The sequence below is a fragment of the Mizuhopecten yessoensis genome, unplaced genomic scaffold (assembly GCF_002113885.1).
Source record: "Mizuhopecten yessoensis strain PY_sf001 unplaced genomic scaffold, ASM211388v2 scaffold716153, whole genome shotgun sequence".
In the NCBI taxonomy this organism is placed as follows: Eukaryota; Metazoa; Mollusca; class Bivalvia; order Pectinida; family Pectinidae; genus Mizuhopecten; species Mizuhopecten yessoensis.
The window spans coordinates 67,993-84,882 of NW_018479974.1; the positions used below are offsets into that span (position 1 = coordinate 67,993).

Consider the following 16,890-nt stretch of genomic DNA (forward strand, 5'->3'; position numbering starts at 1 on the left):
TTGTTGGCTTACAGAATTAATGACGTGTTCACAGCCCTGTAAACAAAGGCCAATAACGAGGAAACAGATCGACATGACACACATATCTCATTATAATATTAATGTGTAAGTGAAAAGGACGTGTTGAACTGTTCAAGACATCAATCATCTACATAAGTCTACATTAAGAAGTTATGTATACACTCGTGGAACATTCTCAGAATAACTCGCCTGATAAGGTTATCAGAATGACAAGCAGCGAGCTAGTCACGAGATTTCTTAGTCATTACGATAATCCAACAGGTACCCGGCTGTGGAGACGCCGGTACCTGTACATATACACCATTGTGTAAGTCGTTATGTTAATTACGTCACTATATATGACTACGTCGGTAGCGCAAGTGTAGGTATAACCAAAATGCACTTTCAAACATGATTAAAAATGTATTTCAATGTTTAAACTTTGTCTATATCCTACTTTTGACACCTTTCAAATGGAGTAAGGCCATGCCGTTTGATTGCGTTATTGACCAGGATGTAGCGTACAGGTAGATACTCCCTAGATCCTGGTCCACTTTTGTGCCTGTCTAAGTGTATGTACATTCTGCGTCTTACTGATACAGTTGTAACGTATTTCCTTATAGGTGTGTATGGAGGGGTCACGTCTACATGTCAGTCAAAGACACAATATATATAACTATTATCCAAATCTCACGTGCAGATTTTTGATAAAATAATGATTTGCCTATCAATTCTTTTTCTGATTTTTTTTCTCCTAATGTGTATTCATAGTTCATTTCTGAACAAGATTGCAGACAAATCGAATATTGCTCAAGAATACATTACGATTAATGGTCAGGAGATACGGAATTATTGGACTGTAATTATGAACAGATTGTAGTTAGTACTAGTATTTGAAATTATGACTATGGCGTCACAATTTTAATGATGTCACGATAATATCGCCACAGTCAATGGTCTCAAGAGCGCGCAATGACCTTGGTATGCTTATATTGACAATATAAATCGATGTAAATATTTTGTTATACACCCATGCTAAACGAAATGTAATATATAAACGTCCTAGCAGCAGTCATGGGGAGTGTCCAAGGATATCTGTCGGTCGCCGCGTGGGAGTGGTCAAGTTGTCTATATTTCCTGTTTATGTTCTGCGTTATAGTCAGATTAACCGCCTACACACCTCGGCCGTTAACCACGGTGATCATGGGCATGCATTATGCATGACTAGTGCCATCTGTCGGCGAGTGACATACAGGTACTAAATTCAAACTATACCACAATACGTGTTTAAGTTGAAGAAATCAACTGCGCGCTTATCACTTTTATACATAATACATATATCATGCGCGCATGCATCTCGTGTTCGGAAAGCTTGTCATAATTTTACTGAAACTTAACTTTCAGCGAATAAGTTATTAACATGCAAGACGACTCTTGATACTGAAACAAAGAAAGTACTGAGATGTTACATTATTGTACTAGGAATATCACAGAGTGGATACCAACTGCAGCGAAGATTTTTTTTGTTTTTGCCACAATAGATGACAAAATTGTTTTTATCATTGCAGTCGGTCCGTTCGTACGACATTTATACTTCTTGCGTTCAGTTCTTCTCATACTAGATGTCCCATAGTATCTACAGGTCATATACAGATGAGCACTACACCTACACGAAAGATAGGTCACTGCGATCAATATATTCCGCTTTAATGATTTGGCCAGTCTTTACGTTAAGCTACAGTGGCTAGTCTTTACGTTAAGCTACTGTGGCTAGTCTTTACGTTAAGCTACTGTGGCTAGTCTTTACGTTTAGCTACTGTGGCTAGTCTTTACGTTAAGCTACAGTGACTAGTCTTTACGTTAATCTACTGTGACTAGTCTTTACGTTAAGCTACAGTGACTAGTCTTTACGTTAATCTACTGTGACTAGTCTTTACGTTTAGCTACTGTGACTAGTCTTTACGTTAATCTACTGTGGCTAGTCTTTACGTTAAGCTACAGTGACTAGTCTTTACGTTTAGCTACTGTGGCTAGTCTTTACGTTTAGCTACTGTGGCTAGTCTTTACGCTAAGCTACTGTGGCTAGTCTTTACGTTAAGCTACAGTGACTAGTCTTTACGTTAATCTACTGTGACTAGTCTTTACGTTTAGCTACTGTGACTAGTCTTAACGTTTGACTAAAGTGACTAGTCTTTACGTTTAGCTACTGTGGCTAGTCTGTACGTTTAGCTACTGTTACTAGACTTTACGTTTAGCTACTGTGACTAGTCTTTACGTTTAACTAAAGTGCCTAGTCTTTAAGTTTAGCTACTGTTGCTAGTCTTAACGTTTAGCTACTGTTACTAGTCTTTACGCTTAGCTACTGTGACTAGTCTTAACGTTTAGCTACTGTGACTAGTCCTTACTACTGTTACTAGACTTTACGTTTAGCTACTGTGACTAGTGTTAACGTTTAGCTACTGTGGTTAGTCTTTACGTTTAGCTACTGTTGCTAGTCTTAACGTTTAGCTACTGTGGATAGTCTTTACGTTAAGCTACTGTGGCTAGTCTGTACGTTTAGCTACTGTTACTAGACTTTACGTTTAGCTACTGTGACTTGTCCTTACGTTTAGCTACTGTGACGTGTCTTTACGTTTAACTAAAGTGATTAGTCTTTACGTTTAGCTACTGTGGCTATTCTTTACGTTTAACTAAAGTGACTAGTCTTTACGTTTAGCTCCTGTGAATAGTCTTTACGTTTAGCTACAGTGACTAGTCTTTACGTTTAGCTCCTGTGACTAGTCTTTACGCTTAGCTACTGTGACTAGTCTTAAAGTTTAGCTACTGTGAATAGTCTTCACGTTTAGCTACAGTGACTAGTCTTTACGTTTAGCTCCTGTGACTAGTCTTTACGCTTAGCTACTGTGACTAGTCTTAACGTTAAGCTACTGTGGCTAGTCTGTACGTTTAGCTACTGTTACTAGACTTTACGTTTAGCTACTGTGACTAGTGTTAACGTTTAGCTACTGTGGTTAGTCTTTACGTTTAGCTACTGTTGCTAGTCTTAACGTTTAGCTACTGTTACTAGTCTTTAAGCTTAGCTACTGTGACTAGTCTTAAAGTTTAGCTACTGTGAATAGTCTTCACTTTTAGCTACTGTGGCTAGTCTTTACGGTTAGCTACTGTGACTAGTCTTTACGCTTAGCTACTATGACTAGTCTTAACGTTTAGCTACTGTTACTAGTCTTTACGCTTAGCTACTGTGACTAGTCTTAACGTATAGCTACTGTGACTAGTCTTAACGTATAGCTACTGTGACTAGTCTTAACGTATAGCTACTGTGACTAGTCTTAACGTATAGCTACTGTGACTAGTCTTAACGTTAAGCTACTGTGGCTAGTCTTTACGGTTAGCTACTGTGACTAGTCTTTACGTTAAGCTACTGTGACTAGTCCTTACGTTTAGCTACTGTGGCTAGTCTTAACGTTTAGCTAATGTGACTAGTCTTTACGTTTAGCTAAAATGACTAGTCTTTACGTTTAGCTATAATGACTAGTTTTTACGTGTAGCTTCTGTGGCTAGTCTTTACGTTTAGATACTGTGACTAGTCTTTACGTTTAGCTATAATGACTAGTTTTTACGTGTAGCTTCTGTGGCTAGTCTTTACGTTTAGCCACTGTTACTAGTCTTTACGTTTAACTAAAGTGCCTAGTCTTTAAGTTTAGCTTCTGTTGCTAGTCTTAACGTTTAGCTACTGTTACTAGTCTTTAAGCTTAGCTACTGTGACTAGTCTTAACGTTTAGCTACTGTGGCTAGTCTGTACGTTTAGCTACTGTTACTAGACTTTACGTTTAGCTACTGTGAATAGTCTTCACGTTTAGCTACAGTGACTAGTCTTTAAGTTTAGCTACTATGGCTAGTCTTTACGTTTAACTAAAGCGCCTAGTCTTTAAGTTTAGCTACTGATGCTAGTCTTAACGTTTAGCTACTGTTACTAGTCTTTAAGCTTAGCTACTGTGACTAGTCTTAAAGTTTAGCTACTGTGGTTAGTCTTTACGTTTAGCTACTGTTGCTAGTCTTAACGTTTAGCTACTGTTACTAGTCTTTAAGCTTAGCTACTGTGACTAGTCTTAACGTATAGCTACTGTGACTAGTCTTAACGTTAAGCTACTGTGGCTAGTCTGTACGTTTAGCTACTGTGGCTAGTCTTAACGTTTAGCTACTGTTACTAGTCTTTAAGCTTAGCTACTGTGACTAGTCTTAAAGTTTAGCTACTGTGGTTAGTCTTTACGTTAGCTACTGTGACTAGTCTTAACGTTTAGCTACTGTGGTTAGTCTTTACGTTTAGCTACTGTGACTAGTCTTAACGTTTAGCCACTGTGGCTAGTCTTTACGTTTAGCTACTGTGACTAGTGTTAACGTTTAGCTACTGTGGTTAGTCTTTACGTTTAGCTACTGTGACTAGTCTTTACGTTTAGCTACTGTGGCTAGTCTTTACGTTTTGCTCCATTTTTGTGATACTACAAGTCACATAGTCATTACTTTTTATAAATAGATACATTCTTGAGGAAAATTATTCATCATAGGACACATAGATTAGTGTGATCTATATTATCCGCTTCGCTGGCTTTTGTTAGACTTTGCATTTATGTCCTTTTTTGTGATACAGGACACATGTCATCAAAGTGCATTTGCAAACATCGGCATCAGAAATAAATCACAATCATATGACAATGACATTTAACGTGACCTGCTTTTAGCTCCATTTGTATAGTTACAATTTGAGTTTTGCTTCATTGCTGTGATAATGCTAGTCGTATTAATTTCATCAAATTGTATATATATGCATATCTTTCCTGATGAGTATCAGACAATCATATGGCATAAAGGTCACTGTGACCTATATTTTCCACGTCAATGACTTTGGTTAGACATTGCGGCTAGCTCAATTTTTATTACAGCGGGTGCGGGGGCATATGCAAACATTTTGTAGGTTAGATATCATTTTTATTGTACTGTAATTCCCCATATTTCACAGGTAAAATGAACAAAGATACCTACATGTGTGTATATAGCATTCAGTATATTAAAAAGGTAAGCTCAGCTCCAGCTCTTTTTAGTCTAAAATCTTTTAAGGAAGTATAGACATTGTTCAACTCGTAAGTAGCACCCAGAGATATAATGATAGTATTACATGTACTTTATTGCTGATATCCTAGTTTAAATGAAACACCTTTTCTTGATAAACGTGGATTTGTTTCCGGAACTTCCGTCTGTCGTGTTTCTGTAAACTAGCACGTTATAGTACTAACTCCTTTTTATTGGTGACTATGTTAAATCTGTGTATCGATCAATCGTGTAATACACTATGTATTTATGTATATAGATCAAACATTGACACCGTCTGTTAGTATATATACATGTATTATATATACTGCAGCTGACACGTACAGATTTACGTACATGCGATAGTACTTCTAAACACATATTAAACATATTTACGTACTGGCTAATTGCAAAATATCTTTGTTTATTTGGTGTATTTTTTTATTTTTTTTTCGAGATCGGAAATGGATGACATAGCTGCCACTTCCCCTTCCCAGAGAATATAGTGTATATATGTCTCTGTCCTTACCGACCAGTGAGCCTCGCGCTGGTCACAACACTTTACGCGTGTTCATAACAACCAGGTAAGTAAACAACAAAGTGGTCACCTGTGAAATCTATAAATAGATATACCGTGTTCATTCCTACTGTTGAATAGATACACGTCACTGGCATACGTCATTTCGATAATAACTAGGACAAAGGTTCGACCCACAAGTAAGTCTGTCTGGGCGATTCCCGTCACGACTTTTTGACTTCTGAAATCGGATAAGCGGATGATTCTGATCCGCCCAGATTGGGGTCAATCAGTGTTCCGCTCTCACGCGGCTACTACGTAGATCAGCCAACCCTGTCTCATAAGACCCACGATATTTCATAACACAACGCACCTTATTTCATAAGTTAACCTGGGTAATTAGGGATTTACTCATGTCCTAAAGGTACACGGGTCTAGATTGCGTGTTACTCAGGTCGGATGTTGTTTGTATTTTGTTCCTGCAATAATGAAACTGAAAGTGATGACGTCATTCAGTATGGGACCCTTATGGTCACATTTTTATTATGCTTTATGTATATCAATTTTATTTGCAAACGCTATAGTTTGCACAGTTTGACTTCAAGAAGTTAAGTATTTTAGCCTAGTCCGAGATTACACCAAAAAATCCCACAGGAAAAATACAAAGTTTATCAAGTAAGGTTTAGTACCTCCGTGGGGGGTGTTTCGATAGAACTGATCCGTATTAGTGGTGCTACATTTATATATTACCTGGTATACATAACCTTGGTCGTGATTCCAGATACCTGTCCCGATTGAGTCACGTCAGGTATGTGTGGTGCATGTGGTGTACATGATTGTGTTACACTACATCCTGACTCTCGGGGCAAGTAAGTACGTCAGTGACAGGTAAACTCGCCAGCTACACAATGTCTGTTACTTTCTGTTAATGTTAAATTTGAGGTTTCAACCAATTTTATTGGACAAAAAAATGCACAATTGGATAAGACAACAGGCTTAGCCTATATAAGTCTTCTCCTATCAGGTATTAATTGACAAGAAGCATACATTTAGTACATGGATCAACGAGACACACTCATATACACTTACAATCATACCATAACACACATACACCCTCATATACACATAATAAATAAGCATTCACAAACACACACACACACACACGAGCCCTTACTCAAAATTAAAAAAAAGATATACATACATATACATGTAAATAAATATAAGTATAAGAGGCAATGAAAACAGTCATAATTTTAATTAAATCTGTTAGTAGCAGAAATGTATTGCTGAACTTTTGAGAGAATAAATAAATTATCATCAGTAGATAGATAAACATTACTAGATGTAAGTAGATCAACAGATGAATATCCAAAATGATTAGTGATGTCAGTTATGAAATGTCTATAGTTAATATAAAGTGGACATAAGAAGAAATAATGTTCAGCATTTTCACAAGATGCGCCACAAGAGCAAGATGGATCAACTATCAAGTGATCATTGCATTTATCAAAATTTAAATTGCTAGCATTATTACGTAATTGACACAATACAATATTTAGTTTTCTTGAATTTTATTAATTTTCTGAATGAGGAATGTTAAAGTCCGAGAAGAGTTGAATGATCGAGATTGTTCCATAGACGCATGACATCAGGAAAGAAACTACAGTTGTAGATACAAGTTCTAGAATGAGGAATGTTAAAAAAATCTATTTGTCCTTAAATGGTGATTGACTTGTATATTAATATAAGGTTCAGTGATGTCAAATATATAATCAGGTGTTAAGTGGTTGAGGATTTTATACATTCAGACAAGTTTATGCTTATTCCGTCGATCTTTTAATTTTTCAAAACCTGTTTCATAGTATAATTTTTGATGAGATGTACCACTTCTAAGACCAGTTATAACTTTCATTGCTTCAATTTGAAAGGATTCCAGTAGTTTTTCTTCTCCAATATTACAATTACCCCAGACAAAAGAGGCATATTCTAAAGTAGGACGAATGAAGGAGAGATATAGTAAGATTTCCTATCAATTTTATGTTTTAGCATACGTAGAATATTTAATCTTTTACATGGTTTATCATAAATATATTAAACATGATCACCCCAAGAACCATTAGTATTAAATACTACGCCCAGATGTTTATGAGATTTATTTTCATGAATTATCTGATTATCAAATATAAGTAATGGATGCTGTCTATTTTTCTTAGTTACAGTTAATGCAATAGTTTTTTGAGGATTAAAATTGATTTTCCAGAGTTTTGCCCAATTATTAATGGATTCAAGATCATCATTAAGTTCTTCTGCTGGAGAAATTACATCTTTGTCAACAATAACATAAAGAGACGTATCATCAGCAAAAAGTTTTACATTAGTGTTAATTTCATGAGTAATATCGTTAATGAATATAAGAAATAAAAAAGGACCAAGAACAGATCCTTGTGGTACACCAGCAGAAATTGATGATGTTAATGTTAAATGTATTTTTGTGTTCAGTTCAATTTATTTAATTAATATTTAAATTTTGAGTTAATTGATAGTTTAATATATATATTTATATCTACATGTATGATTAGGAATTTCCTACTTTTGTCAAGGAACATTCAGATATTTATATCTCATTACTTATTACAGAACAAATATACCAAATAAATAGAATATAGCTGTATATGTATATTGATATCTGCGTATAACTTTAAAATATTCCTTGTCCAAAATACCAACATTCATGTGGTTGGTTAAAGCACTTTCGATGTGACTAATTCTGTATTTTATCTACGCATAAACACCACCATAACAGCTGTATGAATCACGTGTCACTCATATTCACAGAAATATATTTAGATTAAGTAACATTTGTTTTGACTGTAGATTTCGACATATTTCGTCGTCAAAAAATAATTGAAATCATAAAAGCATGACACAGTATTGATTAATAATTAAAAGATATATTCATAAATATTTATGAATAAATGTTTGTGAGTGTTAATTATGTAGAGTCTGTATTTTTATGTACACAGTAATCGGGCTTGTTTATGTTGACGAATGTCTATAAATAAAACTTTTCTGATTTTGTAAATTCCCGTAAACATCAGTCTGCAATAACAAAAAAACAATGTTTCAACACTGTTAGAAAGTACCCAATCTCAGTAAGCGTCCCTGTGCCTGATACAGTATTTATTGGATCGCCGATATCGACAGCTAAATATTAATAGCAACAGTCATCGTCATGTTGTAATTTATTTCGACATTAACGTTTGAGCGATGTCTCTGTGTCAAACTGACGTGACGTTTTCATCAAATAGTTTTATTTTAGTGCAGAAAGACGCCGGCTTTCCTACACGACACCTCCCTTTCACATACCTTTGATTTTAAAATTTGAATAATTCGATATCTGATTTGAGGTTAATGCACTAGGCCTGTTTGAGAAGCCAGCCGCGTGTCTATGAAATGTTATGGTCATTGACCATGTGGTCAGAACCTGGTCAGTGACATTGCCAATTAGAAGACAGGTAGCTATACGTTATAACTGTTGCTACAACCTTCAACTGTATACATAGAGCAGCCTAGCGATAAGGGTGTTTGTAAACTAAGGGGTCATCAACTGTAACGCACGTTTTCTCTATATTGCAACAAATCTAAACGTTTCCATCACCTACATAATGGGATGGGGTAGGATTTCAGATTTTATTTCCAACACTCAGACACATGAAAATGTGTAACATGAGGTACATGTACATGAATTCATATATTAAATTTTGACAGGATGGACAGGTGCATGCATGTGTACAAGCAAAATTGTATTGACACTCAGACACATAATATGTGTTACATGAGGAAATAAAGTTGCAGATATGGAAAATGAAGTACAATATACATATTTGTATACACATGTACATGTATAACTGAGAGAATGGACAGTAGGAGTGACGAAAGGATCGCGTTTATCCTCATATGGTGTGATTTGTCTAAAGTTAATTCTATGTGTCTACGTCACTATGGAAATAAATGTAAGTTTTCATAAAGTGTTCGTGTTTGCGTTTTTACAATAGAAGTATAGTTTAAACCATAAACCCATGTTATTGACTCAGCCACAATAGGTAAGACACATACGAGGTACTGATGTATCATGATAGTCGACTCTATGTAAACTTGATATTTGTATCGGAACATATTTATTTTGTTTGTGTCAGTTAAACAAGAAACACCAATACTTATTCATGAACATTACACTGAGCTTAGCCGACGAAATAGCGTCACATTATTATGAAATCGATGATGAAATCTCGAGAACACCCTACAAGGTATTGCCTTACCTGTACATACCAGGGTCAGACGACAATGACCCTACTACGTAAGCAATATACCTGGAATTTCTCAACGTGTCAGGTGATAGTTTATATATACCTGTAGTACGATTAACGGAAGATCTATTTTTAGAATAGCGTGAAATCCAGCCAGTGGCTGACCGGATCTAAAAATAACCGTTCAGAACAAAATATTTTTCCACAATATCATACAAGGTCATTTCCATTTACGGTTTCCCAGTAAAGTGCAAACGTGTGTAAATTTAGATATTATTTATTTTCATTTCCTTATGGCCTAGTTTTGATATCTTTTCCTGAAATACACACGCTTTCTGTCACATCTTCTGTACCATGTAACGGGAGAGAAACGTTTGGATTTTGAAGATAATAAACAAGCACATGCAATTAAAAATCTATAACGTGCAGCCCAACAATACTATTCTACCTGATACATGACTCTGTACCTGATACATGACTCTGTACCTCAAACCTGACTCTGTCCCTCAAACCTGACTCTGTCCATCAAACCTGACTCTGTACCTCCCCTGACTCTGTCCCTCATACCTGACTCTGTACATCAAACCTGACTCTATACATCACACCTGACTTTGTACATCAAACCTGACTTTGTACATCAAATTAACTCTGTCCCTCATACATGACTCTCTACATCAAACCTTACTCTGTACATCAAACCTGACTCTATACATCACACCTGACTTTGTACATCAAACCTGACTTTGTACATCAAAGCTGACTCTGTACCTCATTCATGACTCTATACCTTATACAATACCCTGTATCTCAGACATGACTCTGTACATCAAACCTGACTCATCAAACCTGATTCTGTACCTCAAACCTGACTCTGTACATCAAACCTGCCTCTGTACCTCAAACCTGACTCTGTACCTCACACATGACTCTGTACCTCAACCCTGACTCTGTGCATCAAACCTGACTCTGTACCTCATATATGACTCTGTACCTCAAACCTGACTCTGTAGCTCAAACCTGACTCTGTACATCAAACCTGCCTCTGAACATCAAACCTGACTCTGTACCTCAAACCTGACTTTGTACATCATACATGACTCTGTACCTCAAACCTGACTTTGTACATCAAACCTGACTCTGTACATCATACATGACTCTGTACATCAAACCTGACCCTGTACCTCAAACCTGACTCTGTACCTCACACATGACTCTGTACCTCAACCCTGACTCTGTGCATCAAACCTGACTCTGTACCTCATATATGACTCTGTACCTCAAACCTGACTCTGTAGCTCAAACCTGACTCTGTACCTCAAACCTGACCCTGTACATCAAACCTGACTCTGAACATCAAACCTGACTCTGTACCTCAAACCTGCCTCTGTACCTCAAACCTGACTCTGTACCTCACACATGACTCTGTACCTCAACCCTGACTCTGTGCCTCAAACCTGACTCTGTACCTGAGACATGACTCTGTACCTCATACATGACTCTGTACATCAGACCTGACTCTGTACCTCCCCTGACTCTGTCCCTCATACCTGACTCTGTACATCAAACCTGACTCTGAACATCAAACCTGACTCTGTACCTCAACCCTGACTCTGTGCCTCAAACCTGACTCTGTACCTGAGACATGACTCTGTACCTCATACATGACTCTGTACATTAAACCTGACTCTGTACCTCCCCTGACTCTGTACCATACATGACTCTGTACCTCAAACCTGACTTTGTACATCATACATGACTCTGTACCTCAAACCTGACTCTGTCCCTCAAACCTGGCTCTGTACCTCAAACCTTACTCTGTACATCAAACCTGACTTTGTACATCAAAGCTGACTCTGTACCTCATTCATGACTCTATACCTTATACAATACCCTGTATCTCAGACATGACTCTGTACATCAAACCTGACTCATCAAACCTGACTCTGTACATCAAACCTGACTTTGTACATCAACCCTGACTTTGTACATCAAACCTGACTTTGTACATCAACCCTGACTCTGTACCTAATACATGACTCTGTACATCAAACCTGACTCTGTATATCAAACCTGACTCTGTACCTCAAACCTGACCCTGTACCTCAAACCTGACTCTGAACATCAAACCTGACTCTGTACCTCAAACCTGCCTCTGTACATCAAACCTGACTCTGTACCTGATACATGACTCTGTAGCTCAAACCTGACTCTGTACCTCAAACCTGACCCTGTACATCAAACCTGACTCTGAACATCAAACCTGACTCTGTACCTCAAACCTGACTTTGTACATCAAACCTGACTTTGTACATCAAATTAACTCTGTACCTCATACATGACTCTCTACATCAAACCTGACTCTGTACATCAAACCTGACTTTGTACATCAAACCTGACTCTGTACCTCATACATGACTCTGTACATCAAACCTGACTCTGTACCTCCCCTGACTCTGTACCTCATACCTGACTCTGTACATCAAACCTGACTCTGTACATCAAACCTGACTCTGTACCTCATACACGACTCTCTACATCAAACCTGACTCTGTACCTCCCCTGACTTTGTACATCAAACCTGACTCTGTACCTCATTCAGGACTCTATACCTTATACAATACCCTGTATCTCATACATGACTCTGTACATCAAACCTGACTCTGTACATCAAACCTGACTTTGTACATCAAGCCTGACTCTGTACCTCATACATGACTCTGTACCTCATACATGTCTTTGTACCTCATACATGACTTTGTAATCATACATACTCTGTACCTCATACAAGAACCTGTACCTCATACATGACTGTACACGTGTCTCATACATGACTTTGTTCCTCAAACATGACTTTGTACCTCATTCATGACCATGTGACTTATACATGACTCTGTACCTGGTAATAAGGCCATGTACCTCATACATGACTCTGTACATGTCCCTCATACATGACAATGTTCCTCAAACATGACTTTATACCTCATACATGACTCTGTTCATGTCTCTACCTCATCATGACAGTGTACCTCATACATACATGCACAAATCAGCATTACTGTGTGCCTCATTCTTACTCAAGACTCTATCTCTACCTCCACATCATACATAACTCTATACCTAGTAGACTAAGTCTCGGTGAAGGCCACGTTACCCGTACCGGAACGTGCCCAGACACGGAGACTAAACGTCCTCCACCCAACATTGTATGGTACACAACACAAAGGGTGTGAGGCCTAGCAAGCCATGCTACTGAAACACATTTAATCGATGAATAAATCTTACGGTAAATAAGCCCTGTAGTGTACCGTGCTTACTTTAATTCCACTTCCCCATCACAAAGAGGTTACTATAAATAGCTACCGCAACATGATCCAGAATGTAAATTTTAACCGTTTTGACCCGGAAATCCTTTGCTGCACTAGTTTAATGTGTTCGATCTTATTACTGACAGCGCGATGCTTTTAAACGTATTTAGTCTACAAGTATCTTGAGCTTTAAAAATCAGCCGGAGATGACAAGCGACCTTCGATTAGTAAAACTCGGGCGTCAATCCTGACAGTTATCACTATCGTACGTGTATACCGTACCACATTTTATGGATTTTTCGCGTCCCTTTTATCAATGGAATGCGCTTAGTCAGATCACGGCTGTGTGAATTAACTACATTTAATGTCTGGTTAACTTTTAAACACAGCCTTACGGAGTTTACATAGACAGTAGCATTCCAGTGATCTCCTTTTATACAGTAGCATGCTCATTTTGTTCTTGCAGATGTCGACCATTGTCTGTGTCTGTTTTAAGAAACCAGTAAATGTTATATTGCAGTGTAACAATGTGAGACAACAGGAAACGTGACTGGACCCGTATCTATGTGGGTCGTTGATCACGGTCTACTGATTATGACTGACTACAATAGGACATTTGTGGAGCCTCAGTCAAGCGGATAAGGATGGTACCGGAAACACCAGTGAGTGTAAATCTGTGACAACGGTCACGACCAATCCATGGACGTAACCCAATCCGAACAAGGGGCGTGTTCGGTAAAGAAATACATATATAGTGTTTCGATATTTAAATTTTGAAGACTCTAGTTTGATTACAAACATTCATTAAAATCCATCAAAACGGTTTTATCACGGTTTCAACAAATTATTTACACGTGTTCCCAAGTGTAGTGATTCGGTAATATTTCTTTAATGTGCTTCTACGGATCAAACACGTTTATTTTAATCAAATAAAACAAAACATACCCCACCTTTCTTAATGAAAAAAGAAACTCTGAAACTCCTGTTTATTATAATGCAATACGACAGTATATTTAACATCCCAAATATAAACAACACTATTGATAAAAATATCCGGTACACACGACACTATATATTATTAACGCATCAGGTACACACGACACTATTTATAAAAACATCAGGTACACACGACACTATATGTTAACGCATCAGGTACACACGACACTATATATTAACGCATCAGGTACACACGACACTATATGTTAACGCATCAGGTACACACGACACTATATATTAACGCATCAGGTACACACGACACTATATATTAACGCATCAGGTACACACGACACTATATATTAACGCATCAGGTACACACGACACTATATATTAACGCATCAGGTACACACGACACTATATATTAACGCATCAGGTACACACGACACTATATATTAACGCATCAGGTACACACGACACTATATATTAACGCATCAGGTACACACGACACTATATATTAACGCATCAGGTACACACGACACTATATATTAACGCATCAGGTACACACGACACTATATATTAACGCATCAGGTACACACGACACTATATATTAACGCATCAGGTACACACGACACTATATATTAACGCATCAGGTACACACGACACTATATATTAACGCATCAGGTACACACGACACTATATATTAACGCATCAGGTACACACGACACTATATATTAACGCATCAGGTACACACGACACTATATATTAACGCATCAGGTACACACGACACTATATATTAACGCATCAGGTACACACGACACTATATATTAACGCATCAGGTACACACGACACTATATATTAACGCATCAGGTACACACGACACTATATATTAACGCATCAGGTACACACGACACTATATATTAACGCATCAGGTACACACGACACTATATATTAACGCATCAGGTACACACGACACTATATATTAACGCATCAGGTACACACGACACTATATATTAACGCATCAGGTACACACGACACTATATATTAACGCATCAGGTACACACGACACTATATATTAACGCATCAGGTACACACGACACTATATATTAACGCATCAGGTACACACGACACTATATATTAACGCATCAGGTACACACGACACTATATATTAACGCATCAGGTACACACGACACTATATATTAACGCATCAGGTACACACGACACTATATATTAACGCATCAGGTACACACGACACTATATATTAACGCATCAGGTACACACGACACTATATATTAACGCATCAGGTACACACGACACTATATATTAACGCATCAGGTACACACGACACTATATATTAACGCATCAGGTACACACGACACTATATATTAACGCATCAGGTACACACGACACTATATATTAACGCATCAGGTACACACGACACTATATATTAACGCATCAGGTACACACGACACTATATATTAACGCATCAGGTACACACGACACTATATATTAACGCATCAGGTACACACGACACTATATATTAACGCATCAGGTACACACGACACTATATATTAACGCATCAGGTACACACGACACTATATATTAACGCATCAGGTACACACGACACTATATATTAACGCATCAGGTACACACGACACTATATATTAACGCATCAGGTACACACGACACTATATATTAACGCATCAGGTACACACGACACTATATATTAACGCATCAGGTACACACGACACTATATATTAACGCATCAGGTACACACGACACTATATATTAACGCATCAGGTACACACGACACTATATATTAACGCATCAGGTACACACGACACTATATATTAACGCATCAGGTACACACGACACTATATATTAACGCATCAGGTACACACGACACTATATATTAACGCATCAGGTACACACGACACTATATATTAACGCATCAGGTACACACGACACTATATATTAACGCATCAGGTACACACGACACTATATATTAACGCATCAGGTACACACGACACTATATATTAACGCATCAGGTACACACGACACTATATATTAACGCATCAGGTACACACGACACTATATATTAACGCATCAGGTACACACGACACTATATATTAACGCATCAGGTACACACGACACTATATATTAACGCATCCAGTACACACGACGCTATATATTAACGCATCAAGTATACACGATACTATATATTAACGAATCTGGTACACACGACACTATATATTAACACATAATGTACGCACGCCCCTATAGATTAACGAATCCAGTACACACGATACAATATTTTAACGCATCAGGTACACACGATACTATATATTAACGCATCAGGTACACTCGACACTATATATTAACGCATCAGGTACACACGACACTATACAGTTAAAGTATGGGGTTGAGGGATATAGCCAGTTTCTGGTGTCCCAAGACAAGGTCTTTTTCCCGAGGTAAAGCCGAGGGAAATAGGCATGGTCAAGGGACACCAGAAACTTGCTATATCCCTCAACCCCATACTTTAACCGTTTTATTATACCGATACACACTAGAGAAATAGTTTTAATTATAATATATTTGTAAACCATAAGCTGTATAACTTCACGTCCCACCTACCCTTTTGATGGCACTGCACTATATATTAAAGCATCAGGCACACACTTACTATCAAAATCATCAGATTTAGATTGTAACGTACGTCTGATCCATCGTCATTTCATCA

General features: G+C 37.5%; 1 long non-coding RNA gene across 1 annotated transcript; it reads left to right on the plus strand.

The window, feature by feature from the left end:
• The first annotated feature begins 1,175 nt into the window (after positions 1-1,175).
• LOC110441866 lies at positions 1,176-14,028 on the plus strand. Its single transcript, XR_002461960.1, has 3 exons — positions 1,176-1,255; positions 5,563-5,669; positions 13,735-14,028. It is a non-coding gene; the product is annotated as an uncharacterized LOC110441866 (long non-coding RNA).
• The last annotated feature ends 2,862 nt before the right edge of the window (positions 14,029-16,890 follow it).